This window comes from Lygodium microphyllum, chromosome 1, assembly GCF_053477565.2.
Source record: "Lygodium microphyllum isolate KBCC chromosome 1, Lygodium_microphyllum_v1.1.10, whole genome shotgun sequence".
Taxonomy (NCBI): Eukaryota; Viridiplantae; Streptophyta; class Polypodiopsida; order Schizaeales; family Lygodiaceae; genus Lygodium; species Lygodium microphyllum.
Genome location: NC_141135.1, coordinates 139,085,849 through 139,104,248, shown reverse-complemented (window position 1 = coordinate 139,104,248; position 18,400 = coordinate 139,085,849).

Sequence of the window (18,400 nt, the reverse complement as noted above, 5' to 3'; positions counted from 1 at the left end):
TTTGAGAGAGAAAACTATGAAGACATTGAAGATTAATACTATGTGATTGATTTGCATTTAAAAAATGGTGTATTCCTTTATGTTCCTTGTTCTATTGATGGATTCTATGAAGATGTTGAAGATTACGGTTGATTCTATCAAATCCGTGGGAGATATCTACTATGATGCTGCGTGAAGATTTGCTGTCTTCTTTGTTTTGGTCATCAAAAGAATGAAATAAAAGCTTGTTGATGTTACAAGATAGATTTTCTTGCAGTAGAATCCCCTTTTCCTTGGTGTTCCTCTTGGGGCTCCACTCAACCTTATATTTCACATCCTAGGATGTCCAAGCAATAGACCCTAATCTACTCTGTTCATCGTCATAAAATTAATTGAGAACATAGCACATACAACCTTGACTAGCTATTTTTTAGCAGCCGCAATGTGTCAGCCATAGTAAAGTTGAATTATTAAACATAGTAAAGTTGACATGCATAGTGAAGTTGGAGTGCATGCTCTTAATAGGTGGCTTTCCTCAAGCTCCAATGATATATTGATTGACTATCCTAACTTGAGCTCTCATCTCAATGATTCCTCTTCTTACTAGGTCAATTAGGGCTTCAATAGGAAGGATGGCACGATGCTCAGATTTGGTCTTTAGAATGTGTTCACTTGTTGTGCTCCCAAGGTTGATATTGGAATTAGGTTGGGGGTTACCTTTAATTGAGACTCTAGTACTACTGCCTCTATTGTTTCAACTTCAATTCCCCTTCAATTCCTTCTACCCGTGCCTTTAAGGGTCTTCAAAAATTTGGATTATCTTTTAGTAATGTTCCTAATGGGACTATCACATTGTTCAGGCTAAGGTTGTAATGGTGCTTGGGCCTACTTCTTTAAATTGAAAACTCTTGGTTCTACGTGCTTCATAATTATGCTCTTTGGATGGCATTACTTGTGGCACCTCTTGGTTAGGTTGATTAGGGTTAGGTCTCCCAAAGGTATTCTGACTACATTTTCCTCGTTGTTATGCATGACACAAGATTCCTATATTCTTCTTCTTCCAATGTTTCTTATATGTTGTGCACAAGTCTTCACTTGGAGGGTGAGCTATAATTGGTCATGGAGGTCTTGGTATCCTTGAAGGATTGATATATGTTATTATCACGTCTAGTTTTTGTTCAAGCTGGGCAACTATTGAGGTATTTGATAGAAATATCCCCTATTTTGTTGTTGATATCCAACATTGTTGTATAATGCAAGATAGGGAAGCCTTCTTGGACTCTCCAATAAGTTTCCCATAGCGAAAGTGACCACAATTAGTGCAAAACTGATTAAGTCTAGGGCATTTTGGTGGTAGAACTCCACCACAATCTTTGTATTGAATATTTTTTCTATATATCCTTGGTCACTTTATGGTTTTCATGAGCATTGAGAGGCCTTGCTACTATTATTTAAAGGAAATCAAACTTTTTTGACTGGTGTTGAGCCCTACATTGCTTTTGTTAGGCTAATAATCTTGTGGCCTTTGCCCCCCTCTTGTCCTTGCTCCTCTTCCTATATGGAGGTTATCTATTCTCGTGCGCGATATTGGATGTATATAAAAATGGATTGCTAGCCATGTCTTCATATATCCTCTCATCTTAAGTACCCATGATGAAAGCTTTGGTTACTACCTTGGCATTAGGCCTTTCCATAGTATGTAATTTCATGTACAGACTCTTGGACTTTGGAGACACAACCCCTTAGGTTCTCTCATTCATATTACTCTACACTCATCAATCTTATTCCAAGGTTTTCCCATATATGGCCTTCGCAAAGAGGTCCTTGAAGTAAATAAAGATGCTTTTATGTGGCATTTGAGCATGTGAACCACATTTTCCCCTAAGCACAATCCTTATGCCTAGTCCTATTAGCAAGGTATTAATCATTAGAGATTTGGCATGGAGCATGTTAGAATTGTCAAGTAACAATCTTTGTACAAAATTTGACAAGGACTCATTAGATGACTCGGATAGACTCTAGTCTCTTGATATCATCTATCTCCTTTTGCATCAACACTCTCTCCCTTTGTGTGATATGGTCAATTCCAATAGTTTGTTGAGGGCACTCTCCCCTTGATCCTTGAGGATCTACAACTTTTTTTGTATAGTCTCAAGTCATTTGGATTATGTCAAGGCACTTGCTAATTCAAAGTTATGTAAGGATTTATATAAGTATTGAGGAGCTTCCCTCATGAATCTATCTCCCTTCATCTTGTTGCTTGGTCCTCGGATGGGTGTCTAGGCTTATGAGCCTTATGTTCCTACCTACTAGTACACGAGTGGGGTTATTTTTGAATTCTAATTGTTCTAATCTTGCATTTGGAACTGCTAGACGCTCCGCGCTTAGACTCGCGGGCGCGATATTTGCGGGCGGGGACGGGTGCTGGACGCGCGCCCTTGCGTTCTCCTTTTCTTTTTGTGGGGGAGGTGGGGGGCTGCCATGTCGGACCCGTCCCCCACCTCTCCTTAACTAATAGTATAGATGAGATCTACCTTTCCCAAGAGTGGGGATCTCTATCCTGCTACGTAGTCTCGGATGCACTAGTTTCTTGGCCTTAAATAGCTAAATAGATGTAATGACCTTAATCTTAAGAAAATTCAAAGCATTAAAAAAAGGAAAATTTGTTGCCATAGTCATTGGCGTCATCACTGTCATTTGCATTGCCATATTTTTTGATATCACCATCATCACGCTTGTCACCACGCGGCATTTTGATCACTTGACGAACAGCCAGGAGAAAAGTTCAAACACGACTCCATAAGCCATGTGGTTTTTTCTTTCTCGGCATTGGTCGAGATATGCGCGTGCGCGCGCGTGTAGTGAGAGGAGATAGAGGGAGAGAGGTTGTGTGTAAGAGGACGGTAAGGAGGAAAGGAGATAGAGACAAGAGATAGTGCGAGAGGAGGAGATAGAGAGAGAGAGAGCTAGTGAGAGAGGAGGAATAAGGATAGTAAGAAAAAAGGAAGAGAGAGAGAGAGAGAGAGAGAGAGAGGGATAGGACAAAGAGAGAGAGAGAGAGAGAGAGAGAGATAGTGGCAAAGAAAAGATAGAGATAGAGAGAGGGATAATGATAGAGTGAGAAACGAGGAAGTAAGAGATTAAGGATCATGAATTTGCTTGAGGGTTGTGTTGTTTTAGTTCATGCTCATGGTTTTGTAGATTTCCCTCGTACCAAATTGCCTTGCCACTCTCAGCCTACTCTAAATAACGATAAAAAATTCTAGGTACTAACATCGATGATCTAAACAAACTACACCACAAGGCAGTTCGAGATTCTTGTGAATACTCGGGAGGGATGCCCAGTAGACGGACAAAACACTAGATGCTTAGGAGGATGTGCAATTAGAATTAGCCTCCCATGATGGCACCTAGTTATCATATAGAAAAATCCTTAAATAAAATAGATGTTTTCATATTAATGATAACAATGGTTTTAGAGAATGTATTATGAGATATTTAATCTATGATTTAGCCACCTCATAAAAAGAGAATTAGTAAAGATTATTTCCCAACTTCACTAGGATAAATATCAATAAGTATCTTGCTAGGGTTAAAAACAAAGGGATTGATAATCTAGGAATAGACCTTGATGCTCAAAAGATGTATCATTGTTTCCTAAAAGCATATTAATCTAGTAAGAGACCTAAAAATCATGACTTGAACTACAAAACCTGAAAATTATGCATCAACATTGCCTAAAAGCTGGTTTACTACTCTGAATTGCTAGGATCAACACCGAATGCAAGAGGTCTCATTTTAGGCTAGGAGGCATCAAGGAGCCATAGGGCTCTGGCCATAATTCATTGGGTATACTAGGACTAGCCTACCCCTTACAAGCACGTGGGGGGGTGGATCTCTCAGAAGGCCCCAATGTAAGAGTTTGAGGGTGAACTTGGTGGTTTATTTTAGCCTTCGGGCAGAGTCTATACATGAACTAAAATAATTATTGAAATAAAGATAATAAGATTTGAATAACCAATATATTTTTAGAAATATTATTTTTCTTTATATTCATGTTCATGCCTCAATTACATGAATGGGTATTGTTTAAAAGGGTTAATGAAATTGATTTCTATACGTCGAACTAAATTGTGCTTTATTTAATTATTGAAATAAAGACAATAAGATTTGAATAAACATTTTATTTTTAGAAAGATTATTTTTATTTATATTCATGTTCATCCCTCAATTACGTGAATGGGTATTGTTTAAAAGGGTTAATGAAATTGATTTCTATATGTCGAACAAAATTGTACTAGATTTAATTAGAAAATTAAAGAAATCCTTAAGAGAAGTGAGTACTTAGATCCTCGAAGGATCTTTCTAATAACGACATGGCCTCTGTTTGTCAGAGAGGCTTCCATCTTAGCTCAAATGTTAGATTACCCCAGGCTAGGAAGGATCGAACGTTGACTATCCTAGCATGTCAACATTGAAACCAAACTAGTGCTATTTTAGGAGGCTTGAGTTGAGACTTCACCCTATGTATAGAGGGGTCGACACACATCACTCCTCGTTTTTCACTCTCTTTGAACCAAGTGTAGCAATGGTTCACTTTGGCTTGAAAGATAATAGCAATGTAGTCATCTCAGAAGCTGATGCTAGATGGCTGATAAGAGATTATAGTATTTAAATTAGATCCTTGTTTTCAGGTGGATCCTTCTGGCATTGAGGCAGAGCTTTCCTATGAGGTAGACTCAAGAAGTTCATGGTTACAAATGTCTAGTTATCTCCTAGTAATTCTAACAAGTTCTAGATGGTAGTAATCTTGATTACTTCTCCATAGGCTACTAAAATACATTCTATCGATATTTGTTTTAGGTACCTCATATTAGAGAAAAGATTAAGTATTGTTTGCAAATGATTAAGATTAGATAAGAACCAAATTAAGAAGAAGCTCTATTGATTTATTCTACTATTGATATTTGATGAAATGTTTCTGCTAAAACGATGAAGCCTAGAACTATATCCTTGTGTTTTGATCCTTGTTCACATTAGCTATGCACTTCTTTGACTTCGGATTAGAGATCAATTCATCACATTCTAGATTGACTTTACAATCCTTTTCCATTTTATTGGGAAAGACAATAGGAGTGAAATGGACTGTGTTGCTTTATTGATGTCGATCGTCTTCCATACATCCAAACCAACCTTAAAAGATTACAATGGATGGAAAAATTGAAAGTTGTTAATCTATTTATTTTTTAAGATTCTAGGGTTAATTTGACTCTTTTTATAGGAGGGTCATTGAATACTTAAGCTGGCAAAGAGTGAAAGTGGAGTATGTTAAAATGTCAGGCATACTTCGACCCCTTGATATCCCTTAGATGAAGTGGAAATTCATTAGCATGGATTTTGTAGTAGGGTTTCCTTCAGTTCAAAGAGGATACAAATCTAACATGGTGATTATAGACATGCTAATAAAAGGTACTCACCTTATTCTAGTCAAGATAAACTACAAGGCTTCCCACATTGCAAGGTTGTTTATCAAGGAAATATGTAGACTTCATGGACTACCAAAAAGAATCGTCAGTGATAGAGATCCTCTCTTTACTTCTCAATTTTAGAAGAGCTTATTTGAAGCTATTGGTATGCAACTATGCTTTAGTATAGCGTATCACCCACAAATTGATGGCCAATAGAGTGATTCAATCAAGTCATAGAGGATATACTAAGGGCATATTGTTGCAAAGAATCTAAGTAGTGAATCCAATATCTACCCTTGGTGGAATTTTCATGCAATGCATCTTACCACCAAAGCATTAAGATGACTCCATTCTAGACCTATGTATAGACAAGACTATCTTACTCCACTTGGCTTCTCTAATCTAGTACTGAGAATAGAAGCCTCTAAGAAGATGCTAGAGGAAATGGATGATAAAGTTAAAGGTATAAGATAGAATATGCAAGTTACCAAGTTTTGTCAAAAAGTCTACGTTGACCTTGGAAGACAAAAGAGAATCTTTAAAGAAGGAGGCATGGTGTCTCTTCATGTCCATCCAAAGAAGAGTCCACTATTATTAGGTAAATTCAAGAAGCTAAGCCCAAGTTATTGTGGAGCCTATAAGATCCTTAAGTGCCTAGAGACTAGTGCATACAAGTTACAACTTCCTAAAAACTTAAAGGTCCACAATGTTTTCCAATGTTAGTCTACTAAAAACTAATGTATCCAATTCTCATCATGCATTAGATAATCAACAAATTGTAATGCCAAGCCAAGGAGTCCTTCAACCTAAGAGAATCCTTGATATAAGAAGAGAGTTCTTAGAAGCAAAACTTTAAGAGAATACCTCATCTAGTGGAAGGATTATCCCGAAGAGGATACCACTTGGATTGACTAGGAAGCTCTAAGTAGACAATATCCCCAATTTCTCTCTAGATGAGGACATCTCATTTCCTTTAAGAGGGAGAGGATGTTATGACCTTAATTTGAAATTTTAAGGAATGTTCAAAAAGGGAAAAAATAGCTGCCATCAGCGTAGTAACTAACATAATCTCTATCATTTGCATTTCCGTAATCATTGATATCACCATCATCATGCCCATCATCATGTTGAAAGTTGGTCCATCACCATCATTTGCACAAAATGCTCTATGCCTTGCCTGATTGGGATTCTCTAAAGTATTGTGATCACTCAATGAACACATAGTAGAAAAGTCTAAAGTGATCTCCATAAGGCATGTGGCATAAGCAAGCACAATGAAGGCTATCTAAGCCTTAGAGGCTTAGGCATATTGATAGTTTTTATCTTTCTAAGCACTAGTTGAGAGAGAGGGGGGGGGGGGGGGGGAGGGAGGGAGAAGGAGATAGAGGGAGAGAGATTGTGTAAAAGAGGATAGTAATGTCAAAAGAAGATAAAGATGAAAGATAGTGAGAGAGAAGGATAATAAGAAGAGAAGGTGAGGTAGTGAGAAAGGAGAAGACACAAGGAGAGATAGTGAGAGAGGAGGTATAGTAAGAAGAAAGGAAGATAGAGAAAGAGATCGTGAAAAAGAGAGATAGTGGCAAAGAAAAGATAGAGATAGTGAGAGAGATAGTGAGAGAGCAAGAAAATGTGCATAGAGGAAGTAAGAGATTAAGGATCATGAATTTGGTTCTCTCTCAAGGATTGTGTTTTGGTTCACACTCTTGGTTTCGAAGATTTCCATCTTACCAAATTGCCTTACTACTCTCTTCGCCCCTATCCACCTACTCTAAAGTAAACTCGACTACTTATTCATCCCCTACAACCTATCTATTCTCTATCATAATCACCTTACCCTTGTCATCTCCCTTATTCTTTATTCGAGAGATACATTAGAAACCCCTTCCAAAAATTCCATCATAATCTTATTACTAAGGCTATCCTCTCAAGCCAAATTTCTCACTACTCAAAACATGCCTACACTTCCTTTGAACTTATTCTCCTACTTTAAAACGTCTGTTTGAGACTACAAGTCCAATAACCATTGGCAACAAGATGGCCCCTAAGTGGAGAAGCACTAGAGTTGGATGCAAAGTACACACGAGTGACACCCTTGTTCTACAATCCTAAGTTTAGTTTATTCCTTTGTATTTCAATACGATTTTGTTTAAATTACGATAGAAAAATATAGATAAAAACATTGATCATCTAAGCAAACCACAACTACTAGATAGTCTAAGATCCTTGTGGATACTCAAGACGCTAAGTAGAAAGACAAAACACTAGACGCTTAGGAGGATATTCAACTAGAATTACCCTCCCGTGATGGCACTTAGTTCTCATATAAAAACGTCCTTAAATAAATAAGATATTTTCATATTAATAATGACTATGGGCTTAGAGAATACATTGTGAGATATTTAATCTATAATCTATCCACCTCATAAAAAGGGTGCCGGACCAAAACCGGACCAAAACCGGGCCCAACACTGGCTATGAGCACTAGCCGGGTCTCTATAACACTCAAAAGATAACCCCACTCAACCTCATGGGCAGGAGTGTCCAAGGGACACACTACCCTGATTCCTATTGTAGATATCACATTTGTAGTGGAACGTAGTCCAAAAATTGCCCTTCCTTACTCCTTAGAGGAAGATCCCACACATCTTGGTATAATACACCAACGTAACACAAACATAGGAGGCACCCCTCCGACTGAATGCCATGGCCCCACTGCAACTCTCCTATATCAAGAGGATTGGCCCCTCGATGCCTTGCTCTAGCATAAAGAACATAGAACAATCTTTACTCTTATTTATTTTCAATTATCCATGAGATTTGATCTTTCCTTACCAAGCTTGCCCCAAGAAACTGTTCATCTACCCTACAACTCGGGTTTCCTTACACACTCCACATAGGTCAACGTTTGGAAAGCAATTGCAATGCATCCATGTTAGATACCATGTTATGCTCAATGCAAGTGTGGATGACCATTGTGATCAAGCATTTTATCATTAGAAACCAAAAACAACCCTTCAATGATTTTCCAACTAATCGTAAGTGCAGCATTGATAGAGACTAGCACTGAATTTCTTCGTACTACTAGTCTCCTTAATTCAAATCATAATCCATCCTATATGTTGTGCATAGACAAATAGATCAGAATTTGAATCATTTTCAGCAACTAACCACTTTCACAAACCCTCTTCCCTCCTACCATTTAGGTTTTGCACTCGTTGGGTAGGTGTAGTGTCCATTTTTATGTAATTTTTCATATAAAAATCAGTAAAAACACTCTAACATAGAAACAAGGCTTGACTAAGGCTTGATCCTCATGCTCTAGCCTTGTTATACGTTGACGAATACAAAGTATATTTTTCCCTAAGTTTTTAGATGCAAAAACTAAAATTTCCTTATTTTTTTATTTTTCACCATTTACTTGTTCATAAAAATGTGATATTTTTAATTTATGTGTCTTGATTGATCATGTTGACCGAAAACTAATTTTATTAGTTTTTTAATCCCATATGAACTTCATTCCCCAACCCAAAAAGAAAGAAACCCTCATTTTCCCTTTTAAAGATGCATTTCAAGTTTTAAATTATTAATTACGACTATGTATGACTACGGGTTCTGCATTTTTCCATGTACAACCCTCAAACATACTTCAAACATGATTCATACAAATTTTCTTTCCATGCGCACATCATTAAAGCCATCAACGATCAAAACAATATCATTTTCTTTGTAAAAATTGAGCATACTGCTTATTTGCATGTTGCGTGTTTTTTGTGAAATGGTTTCAAGCAGCCAACAAACTCATCATTAGTTCCCTAACTGCGCTAGACATTGCATGTCATCCTCCTTTCGATCTTGGAGCAATCCGGTCCACGTTGGACAAGCATCCTTCATCGCATCCTCTTCTTGATTTTCTGCATGTGATCAACCCCTTAGAGGAGAGAGGATGAGAGAGAAAGACTGAGTTTTGATCTCTCCCATCAGTCAACCATTCCATGAGTAGAGACGGGTGTTGGAGAGCGAGAAATCAAAGAAGTTCATTGGTATGATCTGATTGGGGGGTTCTTTTTAGGCTAATCATGCCTCTCCCCCACAAATTGTCGCCATATGGGGGCCCACAGCATCTCATCGCCGTTTTGAAAAAAAAAACGCAGCCCCTCCCCCCCCCCCCCGCCCCCCAATAAAATTGATTTTTGTAGAGGGGCCTAAGGCCTTCCCCAAAGTCCATGCCCCAAAATTTTAAAACTTTGGCAATTTTTTGCTATCTCTGCCCGACCTCCTCTCTCAATCGTTCGGCTTCAAATTTGACTTCTGCAAATTTCTATTTGCCCGAATCGAGATCCCACATAGCCAATCACTCACTCTAGCTCGATTCGGCATCTAGAAAAATTATGAAAAATCCCCAAGTGCTCTTCGAAAGCACTTTGAAATCCTGTCTTTTGTGGCCCATAAAAATTGCCAAATTCGTCTTCACTGCTTTCGATGAGGTCCAATTCCCACCTTAAATTTTCTCTTCTCCACGTCTTTCCCAGACTTTAACGGTTTTTAAATCCCGCTCTCAAAGGGAATTAATAAAGGTTGTTTCCTGACTTCATTAGGATAGATATTAAAAGGACCTCACTAGGGTTGATGATTGATCATCTAGGAATAAACCAGGATGCTTGAATAAATGCCTTACTATTGCCTACCAAGCAAGAGACTCAAGAATTATGACTTGAACTATGAAACTTATGTTTCTGAACTTAGGACCTATATGGATACTTACGCGTAAGAGCATTATCATATTTCTTCTTGCATCAAAAAGACCATGTGAAAATGCTTGTGATTACTAGACAGAGTATCTAAATACAAGTTGAACTTATGGTTGAGCACACTAGGCCTTCGCCAAGGGATAATTACATTGGCTCTATACCAAGGGAGCTAGTTTACCACTTTGGATTGCTAAGATCGGGACCAAATGCGAGAGGCCTCTCTACATGGACTCGTTTTAGGCTAGGAGGTACCAAGGAACCAATGGGGCTCTGACCATAATTCTTGGATATACTAGGACTAGCCTACCCCCTGTGAGCTTGGGTGGATCCCTTGAAAGGCCTTGATGCTAGTTGAGGGAAGACTTGGTGGTTTACTTTGGTCTTCAAGTAGAGTCCGAACATGGACTAAAATATTTATTAAAATAAAAAAAATATTATTTGAATAAATATTTTCTTTCTGAAAAGATTACTTTTCTTTGTATTCATCTTTGTGCTTAAATTACACAAATGGATATTGTTTACAAGGATTAATTAATGAAGATGATTTCTATATATCTAACTAAAGTATGCTAGATTTAATTAGAAAACTAAAGAAATCCTTGAGGGAAGCATATGATTAGATCCTCAATGGGTCTTTCCAATGGCAAGGTAGTCTTGTTTGCAGAGAGGCTTCCATCTTAGCTCAAATGTTAGATTGGGCAAGGCTAGGGAGAGCTGATGTCAACTAACCTAGCATGTCATCATTAGAATGCAAATAGTACCATTTGAGGGGGCCCAAGTTGAGACTTTACCTTACGGGTAGAGGGGTCGATGCATATCGCTCCTCCTTGTTTCTCACTCTCTTTGAACCAAGTGCATCAATGGTTTGCTTTGGCTAATTGCAATCTAGGTTTTCCTACTTTTCCTTAAGCTTAGACTAATGTTCCTTTGCTATTATTATTTTGACACTAGATGGTTGATAGGAGACTATAGTATTTAAATAAGGTCCCCGTTTTTGGGTTAATCCTTGTGGGGTTGAGGTGGAGTTTCCTGTACAAGGTAGACTTAAGAAGTTCTAATCTTGATTACTTTTTGATGGGCTGCTAAAATATGTGCTATGGATGTTCATTTTAGGTAGCTACAATAGATCTCTACTTTTCTCTTACAACGTGGGTTTTTTCTAGGTTAGGATTCCCTTCTATGCTTACAACAAGTAGTTAAAGATTCTTTGAGAGCTTGTTTGACGTTTTTATCTTATTGTTGTTTAGTCTATCTTTTTGACCCTTTAGCCATGATGGTTCATTTTAAATTGAGTTCCTAGACTCCCTTGGGTGTAAGCTGAATGTGTTATTCTAAGGATCTTGGATCTTCGCACAGAGTTTTCAAAGGGTCTTGGGTCTTCGCACATAGTTGTCTAATAGTGTGATTTATTTTTGTGTATCCTACTTAGGTTTTCTTCAATGATTTCTTTAAGTACCTCATATCCTTGTTACCGCTTTGGTTTGGTCTTAGTCTTAGAGTTCTTAGTGTGATTCTTGTTACCCTTGGTTCTTTCTAGGTTTAACATTTTTATGTTTAGCTTTCTCCTTGATTCAATTTTTCTTACGCTTGGTCGATGCAAGTGTCTTGAGTGGTGCAAGGTTGCTTTGTGCTCAACTCAGTCACTTTGATTTACTTTCAAATGCCAATTCAATCCTTTTAAACGTAAAACAAGCACAGACACACAACTATGGTTGAAGAGAAAGAGCTTTAGGATTTCTTAGGTAGACAAAGGTACCTCCTAAGTTGCAATATTACTCAAGTAGGCTATTCAGCCATGATCTTAGATAGGTATCCACACAATCTCAATCTTAGGTAGCTTCACATAGTCTTAGTCTCATTCAATATTGGCACAACTTGATCTTAAGCAAGCAAGTGTAATCTTAGTCTTAAGCTACTCAATCTTAGACTTGAGCAATCAAGCAAGCAAGCCATGTAAGCTTAGCTTAGAGTCATGGTCTCAAACAAGTAAGTTATATAGTCAAGGATATGTACATAGCTAAGTATGCAAGTGTTATGCCTCCTTAGAACCATAACAGAAACGCAGGAATTCAACACAACCCATAACTTCACGAATTTTAACAACCACAATCATTCACAAATACATAATCCATATCAGATAGCTTTAATAATCAAAGAACCACTACACAGTAATGGAAATCAACCATTAGTGACCAAAGAATATGGTGTTGCCTTGCTGAATTCACAATTTTATTCATATGATCTCAAAAGGTACAACCACTTGATCATCAGGACATGCACATATATTTTAGGTGAAACATCACATGACATATGAAGTCGCTTTACATAGGCTAATCCCACATGTCTACATGCATATAAGTAAAATGACTAATTAGCTAATGGAATTCGAGCCCTAACACCTGGCATAACTTAGTGGATCATTGGGACTTGGTGGCTCAAATTCCATTAGTTAATTAGTCCAAGCGTTTTCCATGCATGTCTGCAATTTTCTGCAATTCATCCAGGCATTTGGACCTAAGCTCATCAATCCATTTCTCAAACAGAACCCTAGACATCTTATTATTGTCTATAATCTATTACATTTTTGCAAGTTTAGCATGATATTGTGAAAGCAAAGAATCATAATCAACCTATTTCTGTTGCAGCTGCCTAGACAACACATCAAAATTCATCTGCTCAGCATGCAATTGATCCTACAATTTTTGAGCCTTGGTTGCAATCCTTGAATTTGCTTGATCATATTGCTGCGTGAATTTTTGCATAATAGCCATAGCCTCTGCAACATTACCAACAATAAACCCATCTGCCCCTAAATGCATACAAGTAGATGGAACATCTACCACATGAGTGGCTTCATGATCTTTTAGCAATGTATCCTTCATATGAACCTCTGAATCAACACAAACATTCTGTGACTTATCATCTGAGACTAATGCCTACCATGAAGCCATATTTTTCCAATCTTTTGCTTCTTCTTTATTGAATACACATAATTCGAAGATTTAAAAGCATCAGTATTATCCTACTTTTCCCAATCCATTGCATTATCAAAGCATACATACTTGCATTCCCTTTTAAAAACTCAGAAGCTACTTGCCTAATATAAGCCTAACCATATCCCATCTAAATCAAATCTCTGTAAATTGCATGCTTTTTTTTATCACCATCAAAGAGGCCATTGACATCCTCAACATCTTTAACATGCCTAGAATCTTTGGTCATAGTATCTGCTTCAAGAGTATTATCTGATATAGAAGCTGGATTCCACTTAAGTAAACTTTCCATAGTTAGTTCAGGAAATTGTAACTTGGCATACTCATATAGGGCAACCAAAAACATCCCATGCAAGATTGACTTGAAAGGGTTCAATGACATACTAAATTTTCTGCATCTCTCAAAACATAGCCTAAGATGTTCAAGATGTTGTCTCCTACTACCAAAAACATAGAATTCATCAATCAATACTCTCATAAAAGTTGTGAGATATGGCTCAAATGTCCTATGTGGGTAGTTCCCTAAAATTCAAGAGGTCCATTCTTTAGTCCAAAGTTCATGATTGTGCTAACATATGCTCCCCACTGAGTGATAAAGGCTGTCTTATCCATATCTTCTGGATGCATCCTAATTTGATTGTATCTTGGAAAGCCATCTAAAAAACTATACATTTCGTGGCCTACCACATCATCAAGGAGAGAGTCGGTAAAAGGAATCAAGAAGGGATCAATAATGATAGCTACATTTAATTTCCTGTGATCCATACAAACTCTGATCTTCCCATTCTTCTTGGGCACCATCACTATAGGGGATAACCAAGTGACTTCATTACCCGGTTTGATGAACCCCGCCCTCAAGAGCTTGTCAATTTCTTCCTTGACCCATTTGGCATAGTTAGGGTTCATTCTATCCCTTTTCTAAATGATTGGCTTAGCATCTTTCTTTAAATTTATCCTATGCTATAAATTTCTTACCCATATAATCCCAAGCAAAAATGTCTTAAAATTCTTTGCACAACTTGACGAGATCTTACTTGAAGTTTTCTTCCACAAAAATACTAACCTTAATGGGTTTGGCCTCCCCTTCCATATTCAAGTTAACTTCCTAAACCTCATCTTCAACTACCCTTGCAGATCTTCTCATTGTATGCTTATATCTCAAATCAGCCCAAATAATGGCTTTTTGTCCTTTTGCATCCAATACATCAAGATTGTCCATAACAATTGTCCACACCAATTTGCTAATTTTCAAGTGTTTCTTGTTACTAAGAAAATTCAAGATGACCAATTCCCTAGTCATGAACCATTTTATACTACTCATTCCCTGACCTCTCTTGAAATTCAGGCTACTCTCTTGACCTGCAGAAAAGCATTCAGAATGTTGTCCTAGTTTGAACAGCTCACTTTTCTAGAGGATCATGATACTCCTGAATAATACTATCAACATCTATTTCAAAGGCTCGAACCACAAAAGGATTTTCCTTGAAGAAATAATTTCTCCTCATCATCTTCCACTCCATCTACAAGGTTAATAGTTTGAGCTACTATAGGTCTAGAGGAACTCTTCAAGATTACCTTATTAATTGTTGATAATCTAATCTCCTTGAGTCCTCTGGGGATACATACATAATCATTCTCCTAGTCTTGCTTCAATTTGGCTAATTTAAACCACGGTCTACCCAAGAGCATCTATAAGAATCCCCAATTTCTGTCATTCTTAACACAACAAAACTCACCTTGAATTTCAGGCCAGCCACTTTAATTTGTTGATTCCTAAGAATACCCAAGGGTTGTAACCTCCTCTAGTTTGCCAACGTGACACCTAAAATGGGGCTAGTAGCAACTCCTCATGCTTGGTTGCCAAATATGTATATTTAGGAAGTATATTGACTCCTAAATCCCCATCCAACAGGGCATCATCATGCTTTTTATATGCGTACTCCACTTGAATGGTGGGCACTTGATAACCCACAACCTCTTGTTGTGTCAATATAATTTCTTGACACTCAGGAATTGCCTGATGCTTAGACATTCCCTAATTAGTAATGTTGTACCCTTCAAGACTTCCTGTTATTTTAGCCTTATCTTTAAGAGTAACTTTTTCTTAAATCTAGGAATTAAATCCGAAATCTGCTCCAAGGTTAACTAAAGAGAGAACTTGGCTAAATCATCCTAAAATAGGTCTTTTGAACCCCCTTGCTATAATTTTCCTAATGCTATACTTTCAGGATAATGTTCATTATGGTCATTAGGAAACTGATCTTGCTACTCCAGTAGCTTCATGCTATTCAGGGGCAACTGAATACCTGAACCCTCTAGATCATCAGACTTATCAGATTTTGCTTTTCCTGCAAGTTTTTCAACTTCCTAACTTGCTTTGTTGCCTTTTTCCGTGCCTTCTCTTGTTCATGCCAATCAAGCTTTGGACCTGCTTGACTTTTGGTAATAGCTAATACCATAGCTTCTTCAGGACAATCCTCTACTTTAATATAGTTAGAACAATCACATTCAACATGCATACTTAAAGTATTCAAATTACCTAACACATCCTCAATCTTTTCATGAACTTTGTCTTGTTGAATTTACTTATAACCAACAACACTTGTACCATCAGGAAATCACCTTTGGTCATTTTGGTCAGGTAATTCTATGAGGATTGCTGCAACTGGGGTAGGTGGATGTTGTGGATGGGGTGCTTCTGCAAGTCTTCCATCATTGGGGGTCCTTGCTACTGGCATTCTTCTCTTAGTCCTATGACTTGGCCAAAGTTCACAATTTGGTCCAACAAATTGTCCTTGACCTCCACAATAATGGCATGCTCCCATTTGGGTAGTTTATTACTGTGGCTGTTGAACATTTCCCCAAGGCTACCTTGCCTGCATTCTTCTAGGTCCCCTGAAAGGTCTCTGAGGCATTGTGTCAATAGTAACCTAATTTATTTGTAGCTGGCTGAATAGGACCTGACCTATGCTACATCACTAGCATTTGTTGGGCCATTCTAACATTAGGATTGTACCAACAAGTCCTAGTCTCATGGCCATTCCTTCAGCATATCTCACAATACTTTTCCTTCCTCATTGTGGGTTGCTATAGGTAGTAGATAGGCTTATGCTAAGTCTTGAGTAGCAAGGAGGGAAGGTAGTTTAGCATGCAAGCACACCTTATCAATATGGTAAAATCTTGAAGATGGTTGCATGCTTTCCCATGCTATTGATTACTTTTAAGGGCATTTAAATGGAAAAAGAAAGCTATAATTGATGCTACTTGGTTGCATATAGTTGGTCATGAGCTGCTTTTAGCCAATCATCATGATGAAAGGTAGGTTTTTGGCCTACATGAGTTTTGATGCTAGTCATGGGCTACTTTATGCTACAAACTTGGCTTGATACATGGAATAACCAAAGTGCATTACCTAGTATCACTTCAGTCTACCCCATACAAAAATCTTTACCTCATTCCCACAAGGATTGATTTGCGGGTCCCAACTGGCTTTTAAGTCTCCAATAAGACACTCTAGCTTTGGACAAGGGGAGCCACTTGTTCAAACATCCAAGCCATAAGTGGACTAGTGCCACACTTAGTTCATTAAAAGTGAGAGATGAGAGAGAGAGCTAGACATGTGAGACCCTCTACCCATTAGGTAAAGCCTTATCCCAACCCCCTAAAATGGCATCGAGTTAGGTTCATATGACAATGCTCTAGGATGTTTGGCCCTTTCTAAATACCTAACCTAATGTTCATTTAGAGAAGTCACTCTGCTATAACGGAGACCACATTATAGGGTAAACCCTCAACCTCCCACTTCCCAATGAGGTATTCTTAATTATTTAATTAATTCTTACCACATTTATGTTGAACACATAAAGAGAACTTTATTAATTAAATTGTTAACACATATTCCTTCACGTAATATTAAACATGGATACAAAACCAATAAAAAATTCTTTTAGAAATCTGCACTTTCTCCAATGTACAATGTGTTGAGATATCGAGCCCCACTCGTGATATGCCAGGGTGACCGTTGTGCATTTATGTCACCGACTTGTTAGTTGCAGATGCGGTTGGTACACCGCCCATGAATAATAGCTAGATGACAGCTATCCTTATCTACTCTAGTTCGTGGCTCAGTTAGTATGCCACCTTAGTTAGTTGAGTTTGGTTTGAGATCCATGTATATGGTTCTTCTATTTCTTTTGTAAGAGAGTTCCTTTTGGCTTACACAACTAAGAAGAGGAAAATTGTTTTCAACCTCCACCTTTGTGTGTATTCCCCCATTGTGCAAGCAAGAAAGCTACAAGTGAGACTCCTTCCTTCTCTCCCACAATCTTGACATGGTATTAGAGCCTTGTTCGTGGTAAGGAGCTCAAGAAAGCAAGCCAAGTTTGCGGTGTTCTGGTAAGAGGAGTAGTATTGCTTTCATTTTCTTTTTTGGGAGCAAGTCTCTGCAGGTAGCACAGCCGGAACGTGCAAGAGTGCATTGTCTCGGATTGAGACACCCTTCGCGGTGAAGCAAGAGGGTAGTATATGCTGCGGGAGAAGGCTTTAGCCCTTGGTGTCCCTGTTTTTTTGATTTGAGGCCATTTCGGGGCCTGTTTTGGAGGCGGAAGTTTTCTACCTGCACTCAGGAAAAGGCCCAGTTTTATGCTATGCGACCACTGTTCTACAGGTCGGTGAAAATTTACTGTAGAAATTGCATCGTATGCCTGTGCACAGAGACATTGGGAGTTACAGAATCATCCTTATTGCCTGTTGATGCAAAATCGTCACTAGGAAGTGACTGTGTGGTCAAATACCACTTTCGTCAGTTTTGCAGATTTGCCCTTGTGAGGCTGAAGCTGTGTTCTTTGCAGTGACAGAATTTTTTGCAGTGTTCTGTAATGGCGTCTGATTCTCTTTCACAGATTGTCACTGAAAAGCTTGACAAGAACAACTTCCAAGCATGGAAGTTTAGAATGACAAATTTCCTTATGGGAAAAGGATATTGGGAATTTGTTGCAGGAAATGAAGAAGAGCCAGTTCTTCCTGATGTTCCCAATCAATAGCAAATGCATGCATTTAAAGCATGGCATGAGAGAGCCAGGAAAGTTATGTACTAGCTGTCTATCAGCATTTCAAACTCTATGATTGTGCATATTCAAGATGCAAGTACGCCAAAGGAGGCATGGGATACTTTGTCAAAAATGTATAGCACAAATACATAAGCCAGGAAAAT